The following is a 12,408-nucleotide window of genomic DNA, read 5'->3' as shown; positions in this document are numbered from 1 at the left end:
GGCAGCACATATACTAAAAATTGATTATGTCCATCTATACTCCATCCATTTCTCTCCAGTTCTGCAGCTACTACCCTGATCTATATCACTATCATCTATTGCTCATGATACTGCTAATTACTCTTATGTCCCCTCCGATGTATCCTCTGCAGGGCTGTTAAATGATATTAAAGTGAATATGTGATCATCTCATACTCCTGTTTAAAACACTTTAATGGTTGCTGATTGCTATTAGGATAAGGACCTAAATACTCACAAAACCTTTGAGATCCTCCAGATATCTGCCTACCACTCTGGCAATTGTGTTTCTAGAGTTCTATTAGGAGCAGTGATGTGGAAAGTGAGGCCAAGAGACTTTTTTAGAAGATGTGATAAAACAGCAAACATATTGCCTTTCCTATTTATGTGGGGCAGTTTGGGGAGCTGACAGCACCCTTAGGATGACACTGCTTTCCAGCCTTACTTCCTTCCATTTCTCCTTGTTCCGTGTTTTATCTTTGCTAGCTTTCTTTTAATTCTTTGAATGTCTCAATCTTCTTTCATCTGGGGGCCTTTTTATTTGTTGCTTTTTCTACCTAGAGCATTATCATTGCTCTAAATGCTATAATCTTTCAGTTCTCAGTTTAAATGTCAATTTTTCAGGAAAAGCTTCCTTGGACTAGGGAGGTTTACCCACCACCACCCCCATCATAAGCTCCATTTTTCAAACATGGAGCCTAATCCCTCCCATTAGACTATAGCTTTGGGGAGGCAGGGGCAATGTTTGTCTTGTTCACTGCAGTATTCCTAGTGCCCAGCTCAGGACCTGATTCACTCCACTCATGATTTAATATGTAAACATTAAACAACACGCTACTGCACAAACAATAGGTCAAATAAGAAATCAACTGGCAAATCAAAATATGTCTCAAAACAAAAGAAAAAGAAAACAATATTCTAAAACCTATGGAATGAAGCAAAAGCAGATGTTAGTGTGAAATTTATGCTATAAATGTTTGTATTAAGAAAAAAGTTCAAATCAACAACTTAAAATTACACCATAAAGAACTAGAAAAAGAAGACACTTAGCTGAAATTTAGTAGAGAAAGGAAATAACAAAGAAAAATCAGAAATAAATAAAATAGATACCAGAATAAACAGTAGCACAACACTGAGTGTAATGACCAGTTTTTCCAAAAAAAAGTAAACAAATTGGCAATGCTTTAACTACATTAACTAAGAAAAAAAGAGAACAGTCAAAAACCAAAATGAGAAATGGAAGAGAAAATAATACAATGGATAGCCACAGAAATACAGTGTGATGACAGATTACTATAAATACTTACATGCTGACAAATCAGATAGCTTAGAAAAAAAACCATATAATTCCTAAAAACACAAAGTTGCCACGATTGAATCATGAATCTTGAATCCAAGAAATATGAAATCTTCTTTGACCACTGACAAAAATGAGAGTTGAATTAGGAATAAAAAATCTTCCAGGACAGAAAAGCCCAAGACCACGTGGTTTCTTTGGTGAATTCTACCAAACATTTAAAAAAATAATTAATGACAATCTTTATCAAAATCTTACAAATAATGGAATAGAAGGAACACATTCAAAATCATCCATGAAGCTAGTACTACCCTAATACCAAAACAGGAGAAAAACAATACAAGAACAAAAAATCTAGTTTGTTTGATATAAGTATGGCTACTCCAAATTTCTTTTGACATCCATTTGAATGATAAATGTTTCTTCCTCCCCTCACTTTCAGTCTGCAGGTGTCTTTAGGTCTAAAATGAGTCTCTTGTAGGCAGAATATAAACTGGCCTTGGTTTCTGTTTTTGTTGTTGTTGTTGTTGTTTACCCATTCTGACATCCTATGTCTTTTGATTGGAATGCTTAGTCCATTTACATTCAAAATGATTATTGATAGATATGTATTTATTGCCATTTTATTACCTATTTTGTTGTCATTTGGAGTTTTTCTTTGAACCTTTCTTGGCTTTGTCACTTTTGGTCTCTCTTTTGCACTCAAAGAGTCCCCTTTAATATTTCTTTCAGGGCTGGTTTTGTGGTCATGAACTCCCTTAGTTTTTGTTTGTCTGGGAAACTCTTTATTTCTCCTTCTATTCTGAATGGCAGCCTTGCTGGATAGAGTATTCTTGGCTGCAGATTTTTCCCATTCAGCACTTTGAATATATCATGCCACTCCTTTCTGGCTTGCCAAGTTTCTGTTGAGAAATTTCCAACTAGCCTTATGGGTATTGTAAGTTAGAGTTCTTTTGTCTTTCTGCTTTTAAGATTCTTCCTTTATCACTATATTTTGCAAAGTTAATTACAATATATCTTAGGGTTGGCCTGCTTTTATTGATTTTGATGGGAATTCTCTATACCTCCAGGATCTGGATGTTTGTTTCCTTCTCCAGATTAGGGAAGTTCTCTGCTATTATTCCTTGAAATAAATTTTCTGCCCTCTTTTCTCTTTCTTCTTCTTCAGGGATTCCTATAATATGAATATTATTATGTTTGATGGAGTAACTGAATTCACTAAATCTATTCTTATGTTGCATAATTCTTCTTTTTTTCTTCTGTTCAGCTTTATTATTTTGTCTTCTAGATCACTAATTCATTCCTCTGCTTCTTTCAGCCTGCTCTCCATTGCATCAAGCCTTTTTCCTATCTCATTTGTTGTTTTCTTCATCTCTGATTGATTCTTTTCTAACTCTTATTTCTGCGGTAAGGGTCTCACTGTTAGCTTCTATTCCTTTCTCAAGCCCAGTGAGTATCCTTATGAGTATTCCTTTAAATTCTCCATCAAGCATGTTTTTTATATCTGTTTTGCTTTGATCTCTGGCTGTGGCCTTATCTAGTTCTTTCATTCGGGATAAATTTCTCCATCTTAGCATTTTGTCTAAGTCTCTGTGCCTTCTGTATATTAGAAAAGCCAGTTATGTCTACTGCTCCTGAGAGTAATGGCCTTATGAAGAAAAGGGCATGTTGTGCCCAGGGCCTGGTGCTTCAGGAAGAGTCTCTGGTATGTGCTGCCTGTGCTCTGCTGTTGTGTTTTGGCTACTCTATCCTTCAGGCCAGTCATCTGCAGAGAGAGGCTCTCTGTGCCTGCTGTGAGTAGTGTTTGGTCCCTGCCCTGAATGTGGTGAGTTTTAATTAGGTGTGCTCTTGTCTGCTTGTGAAAGGAGACCTGACACCAACTCCACCAGAATTGAGGCCCTGAAGAATTCTCTGGTTGGGAGAAGTGGTGTTAACAGGGGTTTGTGCCAGTCTTCTGGGGGAAGGGCCTGCAACATGGGGACTGAGTGTGGGTGTAGGGGTGCTAGGACTTGATGTAAACAAGGTAGGCAGCCAGTGATGGCACTGAGATGCTTCCTTCAGGTGGCTCTGTGTTTATTCTAAGGTGCAGAGGAGGGAAAAGATGAAAGTGGAGTAGGAGGACCCTGGGCTTATCTCATCCCATGAATACGACTAGATAACTATCAGATCATCCTGAATACCCCAGAAATTGGCCTGAAAAACACACTCCACAACTGGAGGGAGAGAAGAGGCCCCATAGAAGAAGGTAGGAAGCGCAGACATGGTTTGGGGGAGAAACAGATCACAGATCGTGGGTGCTGCGGGGGGTCAGGGGGAGCCATGGTCACAGAGAAGGGCAAATGAGAGAGGAGCACACAGAACACATAAGGAGAACATTTCTCCAAAGCCATTGGGTAGGAAAATGAGAGGGGCTGAATCTTATGAGTTCTTGCAATCAAAGCCCGCAGGCTTGGCTGGGATAGAGACTGAAGGGCACTGTGCTGCTCCTGGAGAGAAAGCAGGCAAACCACGCTGGGGCAGACAGGATGGAAACAGTGACCTGAGGAATGCCTGTCGCACACTGTGGGGAGATTATTCGCTGGTCTTGGAAAGCATCCCTGGAAGGCAACATTCATGGAGATGCCTCTCCCGTAATAGTGGAGGTGGCTGGTGCCATTTCCCTTCCCCACCCCTCACCATAAACACTGAGCCAGTGGCAGGAGGCAACACAATGACAACACTGGCTGCCAGAATGCTTATAGGAAGCTCCACCCGACTGTGCTCTGGTGGGACTGCCCTTCTCAGTCAAGCTTGACTCAGTCCCAGTGTGGTGCCCCCCATGACCCCAGAAGACCAGTTCAGGCCCCTGCTCACACCACTGGAGTGTTAAAGGGCAGCAGGCTTGGCTGGGATAGTGTCCAGAGGACATTGTGCTGCTCTTGGAAAGAAGGCAGGCAGATAACCCAGGCGTAGAACAGTGTTGAAACAGCAATCTGAAAAATGCCTTGGCCACACAGGGCAGAGATTATTTGCTTCTAGGAGCTCTGTCCTGAGAGGCAGTGTTTTGGCTGGCACCATTTCCCACCCATGCTTGTTGAATGAATGAATTGCATTGCAGTTGGAAGAGACTTTATCGATCTTGAAATTGTGTCACAGGATGGTTGCTTGTATTGCTCATGGCCTTGTAGCTAATTAATAGCAATATCAGAACTGGAATACTATAAAGAACACTGATTCTGGGCACAGAATCTTTCCAACCACTTCCTCATCAATGGATGAGACCAAAGTTTTTACTTCAGGGTCTCAAACAATTTCTCAAAGTTTCATCCTTACTTTCACTTGCTGCTGGTCTTAATGTTGTTGATTGTTTTCTGCTGGTCTGAGGCTAGTTCTGTCTCTCTCCTTTTTAGAATGACTCTTCATTTGGATTTTCTGGTTGGTTCTAGAATCTAGATGTGGCCTCCATATGTCCTTTCAGTGTCTTTTATTATACATTCTGTAACTCTTCAAATAGTCTGTATCACCCCTCACACCTATGCCTAGCTCCAGGTCCTTACAAAGTACCCTAGGTTCTGCTTTATGTTCTAAATTGTATATTGAAGGCTTAGTCTTGCTTACTGAATCCAGGTTACATGGGATTTCATTTGAACAACTCTATACTACTTTATAGGCTTATTGTAGTATTAAAGTCCCTACCATCCTACATCCCTCAACTCAGTATTTTTACCTCTACAGTGTAACATTGAATATATACAGAGGGATTTCTTCCTGTGTGCTCAGGTTTACATGTATTAATTCATTTAATCCCCCCATAGCTACAGGAAATAGGTTCCATTAAGGTAGCTTGTCTGAAGTCACACAGTGCTTAGTGATGGAGTCGGGGTTTAAATCCACAAGCTTTGCCTCCAGAGTCTGTATTCTCAGCCACTACCCTGTACTGCCTCTAAGTGGAAATGGCTGTTCCACATGCACTAGTAGAAACTGAGAAAACAGATAAAAAATGACATCCTCATTGGCAGACAGAAAAGAAGCAGATAAAGCAGATAAAAAAGCAGATAAAAGAAAGGATAAGGATAGTGGTAAGAATTCAGGTGCAATTCAGGCAATGCTAAACAGATATACTCTTTTAAGCTAAAATGTGTATCTTTTTTATATTAAATATAATTTATTGTCAAATTGGTTTCCATACAACACCTAGTGCTCATCCCAACAGGTGGCCTCCTCAATGCCCGTCACCCACTTTCCCCTCTTCCCCCCTCCACCCCGCCATCAACCCTCAGTTCGTTCTCTGTATTTAAGAGTCTCTTATGGTTTGCCTCCCTCTCTCTCTGTAACTTTTTTTACCCCTTCCCCTCCCCCATGGTCTTATGTTAAGTTTCTCAGGATCCACATATGAGTGAAAACATATAGTATCTGTCTTTCTCTGCCTGACTTATTTCACTTAGCATAACACTCTCCAGCTCCATCCACCTTGCTACAAATGACCAGATTTCATTCTTTCTCATTGCCAAGTAGTATTCCATTGTATATATAAGCCACATCTTCTTTATCCATTCGTCAGTTGATGGACATTTAGGCTCTTTCCATACTTTGGCTATTGTTAAAAGTGCTGCTATAAACATTGGGGTACAAGTGCCCCTATGCATCAGCACTCCTGTATCCCTTGGGTAAATTCCTAGCACTGCTATTGCTGGGTCATAGGGTAGATCTATTTTCAATTTTTTGAGGAATCTCCACACTGTTTTCCAGAGTGGCTACACCTGTTTGCATTCCCACCAACAGTGCAAGAGGGTTCCCGTTTCTCCACATCCTCACCAGCATCGGTAGTTTCCTGATTTGTTAATTTTAGCCACTCTGACTGTGTGAGGTGGTATCTCAGTGTGGCTTTGATTTGTTAAAATGTGTATCTTGTGAAGTGGCTTATGTTCAAATGTGTCCTATTAATTTGTTAGGTACCACCTCTGTCCTACATGTAAGGATGGGCACATACTGTGGCTGAGGAAGTTGAGGTAATAGTGGTCCTTCAGACGTGACAAAGACATGCTTCATGAGAGCTACTGGCATCAAATGGTAGAAAACATTTGTGTTTCAGAAGAAAAGAGCGAGAAGGAAGGAGGGAGGAGAATAGAACAAGAGAACAGAAATAAGAAAGTGAGTGCTGAGCAGAGAGAGATAAGGAAAGGCAGGAATGAAGAACAAAGTATGAGATGAGAGAGCATTTGTGGAACAGGAGTCAATGCTTGCTCAAAGGAACTTGCTAATATTTTTTATTAATTTAGAATGTGGATGAGAGGATTGATGGGTTTTGTCTTTATTAATATTTCTATCGCTGTTTCTAAATACACCACTTTCTAGAAATAGTAATGACACATTTATGTCATCATTGTCACCCTCAGTCTGTCTCCTTTAAGTCTATTGGTTAAAGTAAGTATTTATGAGCTGTGCTTGAGGATTAGCACCCTTTCTCCTAACACCCCTGCAAGCTTCCTTCTGTTCTATGTTTATGTTGTCCCAACCTAAGGCCTCTTGGGTATCTAGGCCTTTGACACTCTGTGATTGGATAATGGGTAGGGCTGGATCGAATGATCTCATCACCACTTCTGGAAAACCCAATACTTATCCCATTATAGATTTTATTTTTGCTTACTAAGGCAGGATGTGCTTAAAAACATGAACACTTATTCATGATTTTGAGCATAAGCTATGAAATGGTTAGACTTTCAGTTAGCCCAGTTTGAATAGAGTAATACCAGAGAGGGGTGGGATTCTGATTCTAAGAGGGAGAATGGAATGTGGCATCCAATAAGAGGCAAGAGAAGAAAGCAAAGCTCATAATTGGAGAGTTGGTCCTTGTGGCATATATAAATTGGGAGCTGTGATGTCTTCTCCAAATCCCTTCTGGTAACATAGATGTCATGTGCAATATAGGTCGTGTACTCCACAGGTGAATATTGTAATCCTGTTAAAGCATGTTGAGACCTGTGAGTAATGACAAAAATATCAAGGATTATTGTCTTTTTCCTCTACTCAGGAGGGCTCAATTTCTGCATCTCTTCTATAGAAATATATGTTATGAAGAAGTAGTAACATGAAATTAGATGAAACCAAGTATCAAAATATAAAACCAAGCATAGATCATAAGTTTCTTCCTTTAAATTATATTGTTCATTTATGAATGAACAAATTATATTGTTTAAATTATATATTTAAGTTATATTGTTTATTTTTGAATGGCCAAAAGATATAAACTCTGATACTACATTTCTTTGAAATCAACCCAGCCTCAAAATTGGTCTGATAATTTCTCCTTGGATTCTAAATGTCCTTCATAATGAACTCCATATTTAAAATCTATTTGGTCTATTTGCTGGTTTATTTTGTATTGACCTGATTTAGTTAGTAGGTCATTATTTTTTTCTTTTTTAACTGGTTTTCAACATGTTGCAAAGCAGAATATCCCCCAATGAAATCTGCTACAAATGTAGTTTTTACTTCTGTTTTATACATAGGCAGGTTTTTACCAAAAGCATTCAATTCGTCATTTAAAAAATGGATTTAGGGGGCGCCTGGGTGGCTCAGTCAGTTAAGCGTCCGACTTCGGCTCGGGTCATGATCTCTCAGTCCGTGAGTTCGAGCCCCGCGTCCGGCTCTGTGCTGACAGCTCACAGCCTGTAGCCTGTTTCGGATTCTGTGTCTCCCTCTCTCTCTGACCCTCCCCCATTCATGCTGCCTCTCCCTGTCTCAAAAATAAATAAACATTAAAAAAAATTTTTTAATAAATAAATAAAAATAAAAAATAAAAAATGGATTTAGTAAATACCAGTGATTGACATTCTTGTCAATACCAGTCAAGATAGTCTTGGCTTGACTTAATTATATGTTCAGAAATAGCCTACTCCTATTTTTAATACATATTAGTAAGGTCTTATGAGTTATTTTCTCTATGACAATTATATGTGACTTCAATCTTACATAAAAGGGTCACAATTTCTTACTTTTCTATTAAGTTTCTTATTTTGTTCTTTCTTATTTTCTATTTTTCTTTTTAATTTTCCATCACTGTAACAATGGTAATTGTTTTCTTGGGCATATTTCCTTCCTTCTATCTCTTTTCCTTGACTTTAAATTCCTGTGTGGTCTATTTTTATGTGTTTTCTCCTGTTCATTTGAACTTTACAGACCTTGAACTTGGTTATATTTACCTCTCATATATATATATACTTTCAATATAGAAAATGATACTAGTTTCTAAGGATTGCATATGTTGGCATCCTTGTGTTCAGGCCTGCTACAAGTATGAGATTATTTTAAACAGAAATAAATTGATTATCACAAGTAATATAATTCTCACCAGTAACTATTTGGTCTTTATAATACTCAGGGGCTAATGTGATTGCTTAGGAAGAAAATTTAAATTTAATTTAATATAAATGTAAATAATATGTTTAGATAAAAATACAGCCATACAAATCACTTCACAAGCAGTATTCTGTACTAGTTCCTACATGAGGCTCTGTGTCACACAATTGTAGTGTGAAGTACCAACAAATACTGAAACTTCATAGAAATTCTGGCTCTGATGAGCTTCCCTTGCATCTCCAGCAATTCAGTGGTTATTTGAATCTTCATTAGTTGAAAGGTGGGAAATGGTACAAGATCTTGTTGAGGCATAACTTCAGGAGTTGAGCCCAAGGTCTGTGCACCTGTCCTGCTATGGTAGTCAAGTACCTAAGGATGACCTAGCTTCAAAATCAGGTTCATTTCATAGTGCTGTTGACTTGACTAGCATGTCTTCTAAATTTCAGAACTTCTGCCTCTGTGCCCCAAATACCCTGTCATTCTCAAAGTGTGTGTGTGTGTGTGTGTGTGTGTGTGTGTGTGTGTGTGTGTGTTAATGTTGATTACCCTGCTAGTTCTGACCTTCTTAACAATCCTTTCCTTCAGTCCTTCCCCTGGGCAATTGGTCTTCTGAATATTCTTATAACTGTATATCCTCAACTTGCCTGATTCTTTGAAACCTTAAAAATATGACACTCTGTTGCTGAAAAAAAAAATGGCTCCAGCCTGATACTTTATGAATCATATAGTGTAAGTCATTTGGGAGGGAGAGATAAAACTGTGTTTTGCTAGATATTCCCCTCCCTCTGTGTCCATCCTTGTCCATATCCACCCCCACAGGCCTACCATGACTGGCTTTGCATCTCTTCTCCTCTGGTCTCCCTGGGGCCAGAGCTAGTTGGTCAGTTTGAGGTAAAAGAGCTGAAGTTTCATATTTCTGCACTGAGCAGTTATTAGCTTTAGGCTGCTGGGCACTTCCTGTTCTCAGGGAAGCTGGACAAGGGTTCCCAGGAGCCTAAGGAGCATGTGAAGACGTTCACATGCCAGCCTTTAGAAGTAAAGCATGCAGAAATGGGAGATGGATACCCAGAATTCATAAAAGGAATCTGAGGGCATCTGGGTGAAGTAATGCAGTGACTGGTATACTAAGTGTCCTGGTAGGTAGTGTCTGATATGTCCCTAGGTGTTATCATTTGCGTGAAAGCAGATACACCCCCGAGGACTAGAAGAAAAAAGAAACTGTCATTTCCTTATGCATTTGAACCTGTTCATTCTTTGAGGAGACATTTATGTGGCCTGGTTTGTGTGTTTTTTTAAAGTTTATTACTCATTTTGAGAGAGAGAAACCATGAGTCGGGGAGGGGCAGAGAGAGAGAGAGAGAGGAGAGAGAGAGAATCCCAAGCAGGCTCCACACTGCCTGCATAGAGCCTGATGTGGGGTTTGAATTCATGAACTGTAAGATCATAACCTGAGCTGAAGTCGGATGCTCAACCAACTGAGCCACCCAGGCACCCCAACCTAATTGGTGGTATTTATAAAATTTGTTTTCCATTGAAATTTCCACTTATAAATTTGCAGATATGTACTAATTCAGAATTTTTAAATTATTTATTCATAAAATAAGACAATATTTACTGAAAAAAACAAAACTCTAAGTTGCAGAAAAACCAAAGTAGTGTATGTAATTGTCTGATGGGATGGTTGCTTATCATTGCTTCTCACTGTTGACCAATTTGGCATCAGTGTAACAAATTCACAGATTCAATTCTTGATTGCCTGTGTATGCATCCACTCTTTGAATTCTTCTTCAAACCAGTGTAAGACATGTAACATCCTACTGATTCCCTCACAAACTAATTCAGGTGAATAAATAACGTCTTACAGGTTCCCTCACAAACTAATTCAGGTGAATAAAATCTTTGAATTTTTAAATTAATTCTTCTATAAGTTCATTAATAAAACAAAGTATAATAGAACAAGTTCTCAAATGACCTGTATGTATGATTAAAAGTGCAAATTTACTCTAAACCTAAAAAGAAAACAAATGGCAGGCAAATGTTTAGACCATAGAAATTTGGTGTGACTAAGATACTTAAAAAAAAAAAAAAAATCACACAACTGTAACAGCTGAACCATATTTGACTAATTATTTGGTCTGTTTTTGGAACAAAACATGCTAACATAAAACACAGTGTGGGGTCAGAATACAAATTAAAAATAACCATAAAATAAGAGGAATGTTTTAAAGTTATGTGGCTGTATCAAGGCAGATTTTTTTTTAAAGGAAAAGTTAGTGCTAAAAGTACTCCTGAGTATCTGATACTTCAAAAACCAGGTTACGTATAATTTAGCTGCACATTTTAGTGTATTCTGTCTGTCTATGCCATCACATATTCTTCTCTTACTTCCAACACATCCTTGCTTTACCCTCATCAAATCATGTGCGATGTAGGTATAAAAAAATAAACGGTAGTGTGTAAGTGCTGTGTGGTTTTTTAAAAATTAACAAACACCACAATGAAAACACTGAACTTCTTTTCCCTTCTCAAAGGACAAAGGATTTGTGAGTCACTCACTCACAAATATTACAGTTTGACAAAAATACCACACACACAAACACTCAAAAGTCGATACCAGATTTAATCACTTTATTAAATCATTAAAACAATAAAAGTAATGAAGACATTATAATTCTTTTATTTTTTATTTTTTAAAATATTTTTGAAACTTTTTTATCATAATGCTTTTTTATTTTATTTTTTTAAATTTTTTAAACATTTATTTATTTTTGAGACAGAGAGAGACAGAGCATGAACGGGGGAGGGTCAGAGAGAGAGGGAGACACAGAATCTGAAACAGGCTCCAGGCTCTGAGCTGTCAGCACAGAGCCAGACGCGGGGCTCGAACTCACAGACCGCGAGATCATGACCTGAGCTGAAGTCGGCCGCTTAACCGACTGAGCCACTCAGGTGCCCCTCATAATGCTTTTAAAGCAGTCAAGGTCTGAGGCACTCTGAGAAAGATATTTGTGTACAAGTGTATCAGTGGTGTCAAATTATCTTACAAGAAAGTCACCAGATAATCAGTGATCAAGGACACTCTCATGACATTGACTTTGGTCTGGTATACCCGCACTGGTGCGCTCCCATTTGGACTGGACTACCAAAGGGAACATCGATATTGGGCAGATGAGGTGAGCCATCCTCCTCCTTAGGACCACACTAAGGATGTTCATCAGCTCTTTTGACAAATTGCTGTTTCAGCAGAATTTGACAAAACTCTCTAGAGGCTGCAGCTAATAGTCATCCCAATAGCAAATGTTCTGTGTCTAGCCTGGAATGAGAGAGGAATGGGGAAATATAAAACAGCTTAGTTTCTTTACAAAGCTGAGCTGCAAGCACCAAAATCCCAAGTTCAGCATCCCCCCATTTTCCACTCTAAACACAGTCTTCCTCTCCCTAGTGAAATACCAGCTTTCCTCTGTGGTACTGCTCATCCTCTCATTTCCAATACCAGTACGTGTTCTCTTTGTTTTACTCTTCTGTTGTTTGGTAGTTCTAAGAGGATCTTCTTCAAGAATCTTGGTGTTCATAGGTTTAATATTTAGGAATATGAAAAGTGGTGGAAAGCATTGATAAGAAGGTGTTAGTGACAATGGAAATATTTTAAGGAATCACAGATGTTTTCATTAAGGCATCATATTTGGTCAATGCATAGCAGACAGTATTTTACTTCCAGGTTTGTTACCCGAAGAATTGTCCTTCAGGGATGTATT

The sequence above is a fragment of the Leopardus geoffroyi genome, chromosome C1, assembly GCF_018350155.1.
Source record: "Leopardus geoffroyi isolate Oge1 chromosome C1, O.geoffroyi_Oge1_pat1.0, whole genome shotgun sequence".
In the NCBI taxonomy this organism is placed as follows: domain Eukaryota; kingdom Metazoa; phylum Chordata; class Mammalia; order Carnivora; family Felidae; genus Leopardus; species Leopardus geoffroyi.
This window is presented reverse-complemented; position numbering follows the sequence as displayed.